Below are 17,043 nucleotides of genomic sequence, written 5' to 3' on the forward strand. Positions count from 1 at the left end.
AACTTGTTGATGTCGTGGGCAAGGATGGACCCAAGGGGGCCCAAGCCCCTTCAGCCCTAAGAAAAAAAATGAAAAAAAAAAAAAATTGGGCCCCCCTAGCCCAAAGAAAAAATAAAGAAATTTTTTTTTATTGGTTATATATATATATATATATATACATATTTTAATTTCTAGAGCTGCATTTCTCTCTTCCAAAAACTTAGACATCTTCCATTTTAATTAGCCTAGGTAGCAACTATCAAACTCAGAAACTTAACAAAAACAAAACTTTAAAATAAAAAATAAAAAATTCTAGTTAACCCAATATTAGAATACTAGCATCAGATTTTCTAAATAATAAATATTTAGTATTTAGAACACCAAATACCAAAAACACTAATGTACGAAACATTTTAAATACTATATTAAAGTAACAAAAATAAGTTTTGGTCTGTTAAAATAAGTTTTTTTTGCAACAGCTAATGCTCCTAAGAAACAATATTATTTTGTCTTTGTTGGTAGATGATTACATCTTAATATATTAAGAAACAATGATTTCGTGTATTTATCTTGGTTGATATTTTGTTAGTACTATATGGATACATATTTGGATTTTTTTTCTTACGCTTCGGCTCCACTAACTTGAAATCCTAGATCTGCCCCTGGTCGCAAGTTCTTTATGCTACCAAAGAAAAAAGAAACACATTAATTCGTGAGACCTAAAGACAAGATACAAGGGCCATGGAATTAATTTAAACACAGAGGCTTTGATTTATGTGATATACGTCAAAAAAAGGTTGCTAGTTGGGTGAAAATGCAACACAAAAAGCCATGGAGCTTACCATGAAGTTGATTAAAGAAGAAAAGAAAAGAAAAAAAGAAAGATTGAAGGCTTGAAGGCTTGAAGCAGGCTTGTAATGCTAAGAGGAAGAAGAACAATACCTATACAAAGACAGGAAATCTCCTTTCACTTTTGTCTTCACTTGGAAACAGATTTGTGCCATCAGGGCTGCTTTTATAAGGTTGTGACAAGGAGTGCCCTAACAATTGTTATAGGCTGTGGCTGTAATAATAAAAATAATAATAACAATAATAATAATAATAAAAGAATGGGACATGATTAGGTTTGACTTACAAATGGTTATGGCTTGTAAGAATGGAAAACAAGGAGTAATAGAAAGCTGAACAGAGAGCTATGGAAACTGAGAAAAGAGAGAGAGAGAGCTTCTGGAAAAACTTTCTATTATGACTGAGAAGAAATGAATTGATTTTTCTATCTGTACACAGGTCCTACTTATATACTAACCAGATGCTAACTGAAAGAAAACTAATTTCCCAAACTATGCGCTGGGTAGTTACATCAGGCAGTTACAACATAGCACGTGTGACTCTCACGTGTGAACATAAATAACTAATGCAAACTAAAACTACAAGTAGTATAAGTTCTTGTGTCGTTTTGTGTATAACACTGTCACTTGCTTCACTTTGTTTTACTCCACAAGCACTTCACACCACAATCACTTCACCTCACTGTTTCAGCATCTGCTTCTTGCCTCACTTCTGCTCTAACCTTAACCTTATATCTTTACAGCCCCCCTCAAGGTTAGCTTCAGGTCCATGAATGTTGATTATGCTCATTTTGTCAAGTATAGAAAACAATTGTTGAGCACTAAGTGCCTTTGTCAATAAATCTGCTAACTATGTGTGAGTTGGAGTATAAAATAACTTAATCACTCAATCTTGCACTTTGTCTCTAACCAAGTGACAGTCTATCTCTATATGTTTTGTATGTTCATGAAACACGGGATTCTCTCCTATGTACATGGCAGCTTGGTTATCACAGAAAAGTAAGGCTAGTTGTGGATGATAGACTTCAAGATCCTTCAATAGTGCTAGCAGCCAGGTTATCTCACATACTATCATAGCCATTGCCTTGTACTCTGCCTCTGTAGAGGACCTGGACACAATGGATTGCTTTTTAGACTTCCATGACACCAAAGAATCACCTAGAAAGATGCAATATCCAGTTGTTGATCTTCTAGTATTCACACATGCTGCCCAATCTGCATCAGTGTACCCCTTTAAATGAAAATCAAACCTTGAAGACAACAAAATCCCTTGACCAGGACAGCTTTTGATATATTGCAATACCTTATAAGTTGCATCCAAGTGAGGTTTTCTAGGATTGGACATGAACTGGCTAAGCTTATGGACTGAATATGCCAAATTTGGCCTAGTAATGGTGAGATATAGTAATCTACCAACCAATCTCCTATAGACTCCAGGATCAGCCAACAATTGTCCATGATACTTACTCAGCTTTAAATTTTGGTCCATTGGAATCTTGCAAGGCTAACAAGCTGTCATCCCTGCATCCTTAAGTACCTTAAGGGCATATTTTCTTTGACACAAAGTGATTCCCTTCTCTAATCTGGCCACTTCAAGACCAAGAAAATATTTCAAATTTCCAAGATTTTTTAGCTTGAACTTCTGATCCAAAAATACTTTAAGATCTTCCACTGCCTTAACATCATTGCTAGCAATAAGGATTGTAGAGAGGGAAAATTCCCGACCTATCACAAGCTGACACGTTACATTACTAAGTCCACAAAATACAGCCAATTACACAGCACCATGTATTGTTGCTAGGTTTTGCTATCACTATTCAGAAGCCAACAGAAATTTGCCAAGTGTCATGCAAGAACCAATCACGCTTCAACGCACGTGTAAGCGATGACTCAAGCAGCCTCGCACGTGTAAGCGATGACTCAAGCAGCTTCGCACGTGTAAGCGATGATTCAAGCAATCCAGCACGTATAAGCGATGACACAAGTGAACCAATCAGGCTGTGACATGTGTCACCAATCAAGTTTCGCCATGTGTCGCTCACCCACCCCAAAACTCCTATAAATAGAAGCCTTCTTGAGACATTTAGGAGGACCGGATTCAGAAGGGAAAAAGCTCTGCTGGAATCAAGCCCTGAAGCCTCCAGGAACTTCAAGAACTTCAACCCCAAAATCGGAGAACATTCGAAGCAGAATCATCCAAATCATCTGCCTAGATCCAAAAGTTTGCGGGAATCAAGCTCAAAGGTCCGAAAACATCAACAAATCACAAATCAGTGAAGCTCTACGGATTCAAGCCTCCAAAGCCCCGAAGAACTTCCACCACAAATCTTCAAATACAAAGAACACTCGAAGCAGAATCATCCAAACTATCTGCCTAGATCTCAAAGTTCACTGGAATCAAGCTCAAAAGCCTCCAGAAACCTCAAACAACCACAAATCAGCGAAGCTCCACGGATTCAAGCCTCTAAAGCACCGAAGAACTTCCACCACAAAACCTTCGAAGACGAAGAACACACGAAGAACACAAAGAACACGAAGAACAAAAGATTTCTAACAAGCTCATAGCCAGAGATTCATTGTAATTCTGTTCCAAAGATCTTCAATCCATTCTTCAGCCAAATTGAAGTACATTGGGTGTTCGAATCAAAATCACATCATCACAAATCCAATCAACAAATCTTTTAAGGAGATCGAATCAGAGGATAACTCTTTTGTAATCACAGAGAATTGTACCACACAATCATCAATACAAATTCGAATTTGTGAAACTATTTTCACTTGTTCGACTTATTTCCAAACGAGAGATTTAGTCGCTTACAAGGATGTCATCAACATAAACTAATAAGGCCAAAAATGACTTGGGAGACTTCTTAGTAAACAAAGAGTAGTCTGATTTTGACTGTTTGAAACCATACTGCAAGATTGTGGATGAAAACTTGGAGTACCACTGTCTGGAAGCTTGCTTAAGTCCGTATAATGACTTGTTGAGCTTACAAACCAGGCCCCCCTTGCAGTGAAACCCCTGTGGAAGCTGCATATATACATCCTCATGTAGATTACCATGGAGGAAAGTATTATTTACATCAAGTTGAGTCAAATTCCAACCCCTAATAGCAGAAACAACCAACAATGTTTTGACAGTAGTCATTTTGGCAACAGGAGAGAGTTCCAGTAAAATCAAGACCCTCCTATTGTGTAAACCCCTTAGCCACCAAACGTGCCTTGTACTTTTCAATACTGCCATCTGACCTATATTTGACCCTGTAAACCCATTTGCAACCCATTGCCCTATTGTGAGGAGGTAATGGAGTAAGTGTCCAAGTATTGTTGGCCTCTAAGGTAACAATTTCTGCATCCATTGCTTCCTGCCATTTGGATTTTTGACAGCCTCAAAGTAGGACTTGGGTTCAGGAATATTAGTAATGAGGGAACAAAAATTGGCATAAGAAGTAGACAATTTAGAAGTAGAGAGATAGAAGGATAAAGGGTATTTGATACCTGAAATGGGAGGTAAAGAACCTGACTCGATGGATGAAATGGAGTGAGGAAATTGATCACAAAGAACTGAGCTGCATTTGTATGATTGCAGATAGGTAGGAGGCTTAGAGACCCTTTGTGACCTTCTCTAAGATGGAGTTAAAGTAACAGTGTCTAAGTTTGGAGCAACGTCTACAATAGAGGTTGGAATAGGAGAACTACTAGACACATGAGGAGGATTAGACATAGGAGGAACTTCAATTTGTAATTGATCTAGGATAGGAAGAGTGGAAGAAAGGGAAGGGATAGGATCAGGAATTGGAGCAATAGAAATGGACTCAGATGTAGGTGGAATGACCTGATCTGGTGTAGGAATGGCATCTGTGACAAGGTCAGAAGTTGGAAAAGAAATCAAAGGATCATGAGGTGAAGCTACTGAAGGAAATAGATGAGGTAGAGGGATGTTGGAATGAGAGAAGATGAATAGGGATCTGACACAAAAAGAAAAATGGTTTCATGAAAAACCACATCCCTTGAAATGAAAATTCTCTTAGTAAACATGTTAAGAAGTTTGTAACCCTTAACACCAAAGGGGTATCCAAGAAAAACACAAGGTACAGACCTAGGATCAAACTTAGTTCTATGGTGAATTAAAGTTGAAGCAAAACAAAGACAACCAAATACCTTGAGATGCTCATAAGAAGGAATTTTGCCATATAACTTTTCAAAGGGAGATTTATTTTTTAAAATAGGGGAAGGTAGCCTGTTAATGATATGTACAGCAGTCAACATACACTCACCCCAAAGATAAAGAGTGACATTAGACTAAAATCTCAAGGCCCTAGCCATGCTCAAGATATGTTGGTGTTTCCTCTCCACAACTGAATTTTGTTGTGGAGTGGCTACACAAGAATGTTGATGTATAATACCATTTGCAGAAAAGAAATATTTCAAGAAAAACTCAGGAGCATTATCAATTCTAAACACTTTGATTTTGGTGTGAAACTGTGTACATATCATGTTATAAAAAGAAACAAGCAATGGTCTAGTATCTGATTTGTTTTTCTTTAGATAGACCCAAGTAGATCTAGTAGCATCATCAACTAGAGTGAGAAAATATTTGAAACCTTTTTTAGTAGGTTTAACAAAAGGACCCCAAACATCACAATGGACAATATCAAAAGCATTAGAGGAAATGTGATTAAAAGATGGAAATGGTAACTTTTTCTGTTTAGCAATAGGACAAAGAACACAATCTTTATTACTTTGAAATTGGATTACATCAAGAAGATGATTGTGCAGAGTATTGAGCTTATTATCATAAACATGCCCAAGTCTAAAATGGCTTAGAAACAACAGGAACATTGGAAACAGAATTTACAAGTGAATCAAAAACAAATTGCAAAATGGAAAAAACTCCTGATATAGATGTGCAATCTGGTGAAACTTGCAGCAAGTAAAGATTGTTGTGCAATTTACCCACTCCAATCGTTTTCCAACATGACAGGTCCTGTATGAAACAAAATTTGGAAAGAAAAACAAGACAACAAGATAGGCATTTTGTTAATTTGCTAACTGATCAGATTAGGTTGAATGAAAAAGAGGGAACACAAAGAATATTTTCAAGAATTAATGTGAATGTGATTTGGATAGTGCATATGTGAGTAACAGTAACTTTCTCACCATTAGGCAATTGAACAAAAGTGGATATAGAACTAGTGATTTTGGTAAATAAGGTGACAGAATGAATTATGTGATCTATAGCACCAGTATCAAGAACCCAAGTCTCACCAATGAAAGCAGTTTTGTGCACAGGATTAACAAAAAATACAAAATGTTGCATGCTTAAAGTCATACAATCTTGAAACACATGTCAAGTATTACCTGAGGTAGTAGTGGAAGTAATTGCAGAATTGGTTGAATGGACACCTTCACAGGAATCAGATGACAAGGCATGGGTGTTGAGTAGGGAAATCAATTGTTGGCATTGATTAGTAGTAAATGGAAAATTGCCACTGCCTAACTGTGTCTCTCCAGTCTAAGATTGATCACCCTTAAGACTGGTCTGATTTGCCATTGGAGCCTTTCCCTTCTGCTTATAACCTGGTGGAAAACCAACCAATTTGTAACACTTCTCCTTGATGTGACCAAGCTTGCCACAATAACTGCACATAGGCCTTCCTTTCCTAGCATTGCCTTTGAAATTCTTGCCAAAATTACTTGTAAAACCAGAGCTATGAGTAAAGCTTTGATTTTTAACAGCAAGAGCAGCTGTTTCAATTGATGAACCCAGATTGAAACCTGAAGATCTTTGCCTTTCTTCTTGAATCACCAAAGAAAATGCCTTGTCTATAGAAGGAGTAGGTTCCATCATGAGAATTTGAGTTCACACTTGAGAATAAGCATCATTTAATCCATTGAGAAACTGCATCAGTGAATCTTGATGCTGAAGAGAATTGATCTTATCATATACACCACAGGTGCACTTGCCACAAGAACAGCAAGGCAAAGGTCTGAAATTTAGCAATTGATCCCACAAAGCTTGAAGCCCTGTGAAGTAGGAGGTGACTGTTGAATCTCCTTGCATCACAATAGAAATTTGCTTCTGTAGCTGTGAAATTCGTGGTCCATTAGCCTAAGAGAAACAATTCTTGAGTACATTCCAAACTTCAAGAGCTGTGTTCCTATAGATCACACTAGCAATAATATGAGGCGAGACACAATTCAAAATCCAAGAGGAAATCATTGAATTGCACTTAGACCATGCCTTCTTCTCGAGAGGAGTAACTGCCATTGAAGCAGTGATTGATCCATCAACAAAACCTAGTTTGCTTTTGGCATCCAAAGCCATCTTCATCGCATGAGCCCAGGTAGGATAATTATCCTCTATTAATGGTTATGAAACCAAGATCGCACCAGGTGATTCACCATGATGCAGAAAGAATGGGCTACAAGGATCCTCCATTGGTGAAAGCTCATGCTGTGAGGTTGAAGATGAAGCTTGTTGAGGATTCGATGCCATTGAAAGCGATTCTAGCTCTGATACCATGTAAGAATGGAAAACAAGGAGTAATAGAAAGCTGAACAGAGAGCTATGGAAACTGAGAAAAGAGAGAGAGAAAGAGCTTCTGGAAAAACTTTCTATTATGACTGAGAAGAAGTGAATTGATTTTCGTATCTGTACACAGGTCCTACTTATATACTAACCAGATGCTAACTGAAAGAAAACTAATTTCCCAAACTATGCGCTAGGTAGTTACATCAGGCAGTTACAACATAGCACGTGTGACTCTCATGTGTGAACATAAATAACTAATGCAAAATAAAACTACAGGTAGTATAAGTTCTTGTGTTGTTTTGTGTATAACACTGTCACTTGCTTCACTCTGTTTTACTCCACAAGCACTTGACACCACAATCACTTCACCTCACTGTTTCAGCATCTGCTTCTTGCCTCACTTCTGCTCTAACCTTGACCTTAGTATCTTTACACTCTTGGCCTCACAAAACATCAAATAGCAATACATGAAGGAAAAACATGCAAAAAAAAAAGGGAACATCATGATCTAAGTGACAGTGTGGTGTACTGCAAGTCAAAATTACTTGGTAAGGCTTACTTCACACGGTGGAGTTGGCTGAAGCATTGGCAGCACATAGAGCGGTAGTTTTTACAAAAGAACTTAGCATCTACAAGATGGTGGTGGAAGGTGACTGTCTCCAGGTTGTTTAGGCATTGAAAGCTCTCGATCAATATAACACTCTATATGAAAATGTAATTGAGGATACTCATAGTCAGGGGCTTACTCTACAACATTGCCAGTTTCAGCATGTGAGACGAGAAGGGAAGAAGTTGGCTCACACCCTTGCAAGAAGAGCAATTTTAACTGCAGACACTGATGTATAGGTAGAAAAACTACTTAATGATTTGGATGATGTATTCCAAACTGATTTACTTTAATTAAATTTGTTAGGTTTTAGACCCCTTAACACAATATGTTTAACCTAATATTAAGCCAAGTTGATTAACAAGTTTGTTATTCAAGTCTAGGTTAAACAATTATGAGTAAAACATGCGGAAAGTAAAGAACACAAAGATCTGATGACCTAGGAAAACCAAACCGGTAAAAAACTTGGGAAGGATTTAACTTAGCTATCCTCAAGTTAAAAACAAATCCACTATAGAAAGAATTGAAGTTTACAAAAGGACTTAGATCACTAACATCCTAATGCTACTACACATAGAACTTACTGACACGACCACATGCAAGCTCCGAATCCACGGACTACTTCTTTCTTAGATCTGCAGCAACCACAAGTTCTCCTACTTGTGACTTTGAGACTTCTCTTAAAGGTTTTGGATCTCCTTGAATGTTCTTTATGCAGCAACTGAAACAAACATCAAGTTCTTGATGTGAATCTTGATCTTGATAGCTCTATGTGTGTGTTTGAAGGTACAAACCTCTCAGATCTCACAAAAGACTCAACACACAACTCAAAAAAGACTTCTAAAACATAGGGTTTTTCCTTTTATACTAGGAGTGAAACACTTAACCCTACACGTCATATGGGCTTAGGCTGCCTTTGAAAATATTGTAGAAAATTTCGGATATGCGATTCTCGATCAATCGAGTCTTGTAGAATTGAACAGTAATTTCTTGCAATTACTCATTAATTCCAAACTTACATTAAAACAAACTTTGAGCAAGTCTAAACCTAGAATAAATATTTTGATTATGGTTTGTTAACATATACAAAATGAAGTTCTAATACATTTAGTTCCTAAAGTTTTAGAACCTAACAAAATTGTCTTACCTTTTTCTCAAAAAAAGAAAAAAAAAAAAATCTTCAACAAGGCATTGACAGAGTTCAAGAATCTAGCAACCCATTCAAATTTTGAGACCCATTAACACGCCACACAAAAAGAAAATTTACGTGGACAAGCACCAAGGGGACATTTATAGAATGCAAAATTTTCAACCAATTGTAAATTGTCCTAGCTATTATACCACTAAGACCATAGAGTAAACTAATTGCAAAGCACTATGTGTTACTTAGTGGGTATCACTTTTGTCATTCAAACCAATAGAAAATTTCAAAATATCACTAATAAAATTACAAAAATTTCTAAAAGCCAATCACATGTCCGACAGATGTTGATATTTTAATTTAAAATTGCACTAATAGCTTAATTAAATATTGTCATGTGTTATTTTAATTAAAAAATTTGGCTAATCAAATTATATATGTCATGTGGCCCTTGGAAAACAAGACTTAAAGTCTCTCCATTTAAATTATGACATGTGTTACCAATCATAGTCAATCATGTGTCATTAAACCTTCTTAAGACTCCTATAAATAGAGATTCTCATTAGTCTCCTAAAAAGGACATTCAATATTCTCAAAGTTTTGTCAAAATCATGCTCCAATGCTTTCAAGAACATCAAGAACTTCAAATTAGAATATTCAAAGAGAAATCATTTAAATCATCATTCTAAATCAAAATTCAATAGAATCAAGCTCAAAAATGCCTCCAAAAACTACAAAAGACTTTAAATTAGTAAAACTCTATTTATTCAAGCCCCTAAAACCACGAAAAACTTCCATCACAACTCTTCGAGTGCAAAGAACATTCAAAGCATTCATCCAAATAATCCCTCCAAGTCATAGAGTTCTATTGGATTCAAGTTTCGAAGCCTCTAGAAAGTTCAAGAACTCTAATCAATTGCAATTTTATCGGATTTAATCTCTAAAGTCTCAAGGAACTTCCACGACAAATCTTCTAAGATAATGAGCATTGAAGAGTAAACAAAGAACGAGAAGTTTCTAACAAACACAATCAGAGATATATTTATCAAAATCCATTCCAAAAATCTCTCGATCCACATTTCAATCAAATTGGGGAATAACTTGTGTTCAACTCAAGGCTACATCAACACAATTCTTGAATTGAAAACTTTTTCAAGAAGTGATTTAGAAGATTTTTATTTTTTGGTAATAGAATACAAATACAAATAATTATTACCACTCATTCATCAATACAAAAATATATTTGTGAAACTATTTTAATTGTTTGATTTTCAAACTTGAAATTTTGTGTTTATACTATCCATAGTTCATTTTTGAGAAATTAAATGATAGTATTTATTTGTTTTTAATGGGATCAGTTGAAAGAGAGAATCCAAGAGAAAAAAATTACGTTCGTTAGAGGTCTATGGAGTTAAGGATGTCAATATACCCATATATATTAAACTGGGCCTCTCATGAAAAGGAGAAGAGGGAGGATAAAACAAAAACAAAAAATGATACCTGCAATCCTAGTTCTCACCATGGTTTTAAAAACCAAACCGGGCATAGAACCGTTTTTTTTAATTTCCAGTTCAACCTCGGTTTTTGACCGATTTTTGGCTGGTTTTCCAGGTATTGATCGATTTTGGGGCTTTTAACTGGACTGGATTGGCTCCCAGTTCCCGATTGAACCAGCCAGATCGGCCAATCCGGTCCGGTTTTTTTAAAACAGTGGTTCTCACAACCATATGAAAATAAAAGCATAAAACAGGGGCGCGGCTATAACATGGCTTTGGGGGCACCCTCCCACCCCACCCCCCAAAAAAAAAATTATTTTATATTATGAATAAGTATTAAAACTTTAAAATTTTTTTTTTTTTTTTTGAGAAACAGTATTAAAACTTTAAATATTTAACTACAACAATAGAAGTTGGCCCCCCAAATTTTTGAGTTAGTCTAATAATGATCTTAAAAACTAATAGAATTTGTTAATTGGTCTAGTAGTTATAGAGACAAGATAGTTTTTTTTTTTCTTTAATTCGTTTTTTGTACATGTTTAATATCAAACTAAACAGTTTTTGTATACTAATTGGAGTTTGAAAGATGATAAACTCCCCTAAAAAATTATCTTTCTTTTATTTATTTGATGGAACTAAAAAATTATCTTGTGAATATACATATTTGAAAGTTGTTAATTTTATATACAATATATTTATAAATTATGAGCTACTTTAGTATCAAATTATTATTATTTATATTTATATATGTACGTTTAGGTATGTGTACAATAATTTATCTTGATTGAAAACTAATATATTAATATCAAAATTTGGTCCCAAACCAAAAAAAAAAAAAAAAAATCCTAACACCGCCCCTTTTTCCAGGTAGTTCCTTACATTGTTTCACGCTAAATTAGATAAAGAAGGATAAAATGTAAATCTAAGATAAAAAGAAGTCACGCCTGATAAGCCACTAGTGGGCATCTATCCCGCAATTATGGTTTTGACAAATGTGTCTACTTTTGACAAATGTCAGCATGAAAATCGTCTTTAGCTTCTTTTTCAGGTACAAGTGTGTCTTTAGCTTCGGTTAGATTGAGCTTATTGTTGCTAAAATTGAAAACTGAAAACTGAAAATACTATAATAAAATAATTTTTAAATGTATGAATAGTGTCGTGGGACCCATAAACAGTGCATGAACAGTGCTCGAATAGTGTTTTTTTCCCTGCACAGTGATTTTACTGTTCACATGCAGAGAAAAAAAAATAAATAAATAAAGGGCATGAAAACGCAGGGCTGAAACGCAACTTTCAGCCCTGCCCAAACGCTCACTATATATTTACTCTATGTCTGCATTTTTGGCTTTTTTTTTTAATTTAATTTAATTTCAGCGCCTCTAATGAACAGTATATTAAGACAAATACACAATATTTTTATTAATGAACAGTAATCGAAAAATATTTTTTTTATTGTTTTCGGTTTTCAGCAAAATAAGCAATATTCAGATGCACCCTAAGAGTGTTATAAATTTTTGTAACTTAGATAGAGAAAAATTCTAGCATGATTGAGTCCTTGTTAGTTTAAGATGTATCGAATTTCTTTTTTTCTTAATGAAAGTTATGAATTACTTAAAAAAAAAAAAGTAAACCCTCCATCTAAATAATTGCAAAAGGAACAGTATTAAGTTTTGTTGTTGACTAATTTCATGACAAATATGATATAACTTAAATAAAAAAATAAAAAAGAAAGAAAGTAAATCCTCCATCTAAATAATTGCAAAAGGAACAGCATTAAGTTTTGTTGTTGACTAATTTCATGACAAATATGATATAACTTTTTTATCTTAAACTTTACGATTTTTCATGTAAATTTGTGGAGTTTCATCCATAGCGACTCAACCATTAGGATTTAGGCACCACCGGACCTTGTGCCTGAGTGGTACCCGGGCCTTAGTGCCTTGTCAAGCTCGGGGGTTCGATCCCCCTATAAACCAATTACCCAGCAAAAAAAAAAAAAAAAAAAAAAAAAACCATTAGGATTTAGGCCAAATAGGCAATGAACTAAATCCCCAGATGAAAAAGGTCCTCTCTCTCTCTCTCTCTCTCTCTCTCTCTCTATATATATATATATATATATATATAAAAGCCCCTCTATTGTACAATAAAACGCTGTCTATCTATTCATCAAAAAAAAAAAAAATGCTGTCTATCTGTCTCACAATGCAAAAATTTTAGACAATAAAAATTATCTTCTCTTTAAATGTTGTGCAGTATGCTAATGTGTTTTACTCTATTTGTGGCAGTTTTAGAGTGTAAAAATTTTCGATTTCCTAAAAAAAGAGATGGAAGGTGAACAAATTTTTCCTTTCTTTCTTTATCAAAATTAGAATAAAAATTAATAGTTTTACAAATGAATTAATTACTAAAATCCTTAATAAAAAAAATTACTGAAATCCAACATCTATTACATGAAATTTAATATTGCTGCAAGAGAGACAATGACTCGCTTAAAATTAGGCCAACCAAAAAAGAAACCACACTTTCTTTGCTCCTAAGTCTTGAAGAAACCAAAAAATATATATATTTTTCCAGCTCACTTCTCACCTTGCTACTCCCCATCTTGAGTTTCATTTTATTTTTTTTGTAGTTGTCATCAATCGATATAAGGTATTCTTAAAATTTTATTTAGTTAAAAACCCCAGGATTTTTATTGTGAAATTTTTACTCCATTGATTTTTCTTGGGTCACCATATCACCGTGTACTATTTTATTTCTATTATGTTTTTTTTACATGATATTGGTGATTGTTGCATTAACCAAAGGTTGTTCATAACTAATTTAATAAATAACTTGTTAAAAATAGTTAGTTGGCATTTTGACAAGGGTTTAAAAACTAACATTAAGATTCCAAAAGCTTCTCTAGTAAAATATTATGAGGTTAATTAAAAATCAAAAATCTTTGATTACATATATATATATATATATATATATATATTAATATTATAGATGTATAAAAAGATCAATCACATTAAAAATTTCTTATATATTGAGGCATTTTAAAACTTTCAACGAAATTGATACAACTAATAATCCAGGGATAAAATTAAAATCTAACACATACTTCATGGTTCTTATTCCCAAAAAAAAAAAAGAAAAAAATCACAATTTGAAATTGTATTTTATCCCTTCTCCTTTTATTAGCAAAGTACCAATGTCATGTCAATTTTAATGTTGTAGACAATAAGCATGGCAAAAAAAAGTTTGGCTCCAAATATTTTAGAGTTATTTTACTTTATCTTATTATGTGATAATTAAAGAGATCATGTATAGTTTGTCACACATGACTTCTTTAATGAGTTATGTAACTTGTATGCAATGATAATCTTATAAATTATCAAGTAGCTAGTACGTTAGAAAAGATGACTACAAACATATTTGAGTGGCCTGTCCCTTTTTTATCTTTATTTTTTTCATTGATAACATTGTTTATAACCTTCTTCGCTTTAATGCCAAAAATCTTGTTTTTTATTAATATGGCGTAGATGTTTCTCAAAGATGAAAACTAATATGACTTAGGGTCTGTTTGGATACAACTTATTTTTGCTGAAACTGGAAACTGAAAACATTGTAGCAAAATAATTTTGAAATGTGTAAATAGTACCGTAGGACCAATTTTTAATATTTTTTTTCTAAATAAAGTGGTTGTGGGTCCTATGAACAGTGCATGAACAATGCTGCTACAGTATATGAACAGTGCTGTTACAGTAAGTGAACAGTGATAATTGTCCTCTAGCTTAAAAAAAAAAAAAAAAAAAAAAAAAAAAAAAAAAAAAAAAAAAAAAAAAAAAAGAAGAAGAAGAAGAAGAAGCAGAAAACACAAATGCAGTAGACGTGACACAGATCCAAACACATACTTAGATGATGGCCATTATAAAGAAAGTGGTCAAACATGTTAAACATCAAACCAAGTGGTATGATTTTGTTATCCGACAAACCATAGTGGACAACCGACATAATTTTATTTTGTTCACCGTATCCCGCAATTAGAGTCAATTCTTCGTCTTTCTCGCGTAAAAATATGATGATATCAGAGAAGGCAATGTGAAGGAAGGTGAGTCAGTTGTAATCACGCAGGATAGAAAAGAAAGGAATATTGGAATTTGCAGATGCTGGCCTTCGTTTTTTCTATGTTGACTTATATTGACTCTCTAAGAAAGGAAACTGCTCCCTGCTGAGGAATTTGAAAGGAAAAACTATTATGGGAGTTTATGATAAACCTTAAAATTAATCTTAATTTCTAATTGATTAATTTAACAAGTTGACTAATGCTACTATAAAATCAACCGGAGTCTAAATTTCCTAAACGTATTCCATTGGGCCTTCGATTTCAATGCCAATGGATCTTCTATTTTACTAATATAACTTTGCTTCTGAGAATAATTATGACGAATAAAGACAGTGATCAACCCTATTAAACCCAACAATTTTGATTCTGTTATAGACAGATCATATAAGTGGACGGCTAGCATTTTTATTTTATTTTATTTTTTTTTTTGGAGGAATAGGTAAGTCAATTTTATTAAGATAAATCAGACTGAAATACATCAATTAAATCCTGTGGTAGATCTTCTAACCACACATCTAAATCAGCAGCTAAAACTGCTTTTTTGCTAGAGAATGGGCTAAACTATTCCCCTCCCTGTAGATATGACCGAAACTACAAGTTTGAAACCAAGAGCTGGCTTTTTTAATATCTTCAACAACATGACCCCACTGTGTCCTATTCTTTTGTGGGTTATTAATAGCTGTAATGACCCTCAATGAATCACCCTTCACCATCACTTGACCAAGACAGAGCTCCTGGGCAAATAAGATAGCTCTTCGAGCGGCTAAGGCTTCGACCAAGTCTGGCTTAGTGCAGCTATGATCATACCTTCAGCATCCCTCACTACCACCCCTAACCCCGCTCTCGCTGAACCTTCAAAGATGGCACCGTCGAAATTAAGTTTATAAACTCCTAACTCTGGCGGCGACCATTTCTGCCTTGGGCGCTGAACAGAGGTCCGGGATGGCCTGTCCTGAACGTCCCAATACTCCTACAGCAACTCCCGAGCTCGTCTCGCCGTTTCCCCGACAGCCCACACCGGCAGCTTCTCTCTCAATTTGTTCCGTCTAACCCAAATGCACCATGCAATCATTGAAAACAGAGCAGCAAAATTTGGGCTTGTATCTTCCAACACAGCAGCGACAAGATCACCAAAACCTCTGAAAATTTTTGATCGTAGGGAACTAAATGTTGGGTCCGATAGCCAAATACTTTTGGCTCCATCACACAACCATAAACAGTGAATGGAATCTTCAGGATGATCTTTACAGAGGTTGCAGAACTGATCAGGTAAGACATGCTGTGAGAACAAATTCAGCTTGGTAGGCAAAGACTCCCTTGAAGCTCTCCACACAAAATGCTTCACTTTGTTAGGTACCTGTAACTTCCATATTCCATTCCAAAAATGCTTGCCATTCTCTGTTTCAGATGAGCTAGGCAGAGTAGCTCTGATTTCTGAGGATAACAGCCGGTAAGCGCTCTTAACCAAGTAGTTCCCATCCTTGGTGAGTGGCCAAATAAGCAAATCCTCCATTGGAAAATGATTGACCGGAATGCTTTGAATCCTCTCAGCTTCCCAAGGTAAGAAAGATTGCTCAATAAGCTCCTTGTTCCAAACTTTAGTGCCAGGAATGCATAGATTCTTCACTGAGGACAGAGATGGATTAATATTGGGAGACACAATCTTGCCACTCCCTGGACAATTCAGCCACCTATGATTCCAAATGTTTATGGATGACCCATCTCCGACTCTCCACCGTGCACCCTTGCAAATAACCTCTCTTGCTAGTAAAATACTTTTCCATGCAAAAGAGCTTCGTTGATTGAAATCTGCATCCAGAATGCTACTTGATGGGAAGTATTTTGGTTTAAACACCTTGTACAGTAGCGTGCCTTTCTCATGAAAGAGTCTCCACACTTGTTTACCGAGGAGTGCATCATTAAACTGTCTGAGATCCCGAAACCCCATTCCTCCCAAAGACTTTGGAGAACAAAGAGTACCCCACTTCACCCACTGCATTCTCCTTTTATTATCTTGGTTGCCCCACCAAAACTTACGGATCATCGCCTCTATATCTTTAATTAAACCCAAGGGTAATCGAAACACACTCATTGAGTATGTGGGAATAGATTGGATCACCGCCTTGATCATGACTTCCTTCCTGGCTTGAGAAAGTGGCTTCTCCTTCCATCCTTGCATTTTGGCCCAAATCCGCTCTTTAATTTGATTGAAACAAGCTTTTTTCTGTCTCCCCACCAAGGATGGCAAACCAAGATATTTTTCATAGTGTTTGATAGCCGGCACCCCTAGCAAGACTTGAATGTCTCGTTGAACCTCCTCCGATGTGTT

This window comes from Quercus lobata, chromosome 4 (assembly GCF_001633185.2).
Source record: "Quercus lobata isolate SW786 chromosome 4, ValleyOak3.0 Primary Assembly, whole genome shotgun sequence".
Classification (NCBI taxonomy): Eukaryota; Viridiplantae; Streptophyta; class Magnoliopsida; order Fagales; family Fagaceae; genus Quercus; species Quercus lobata.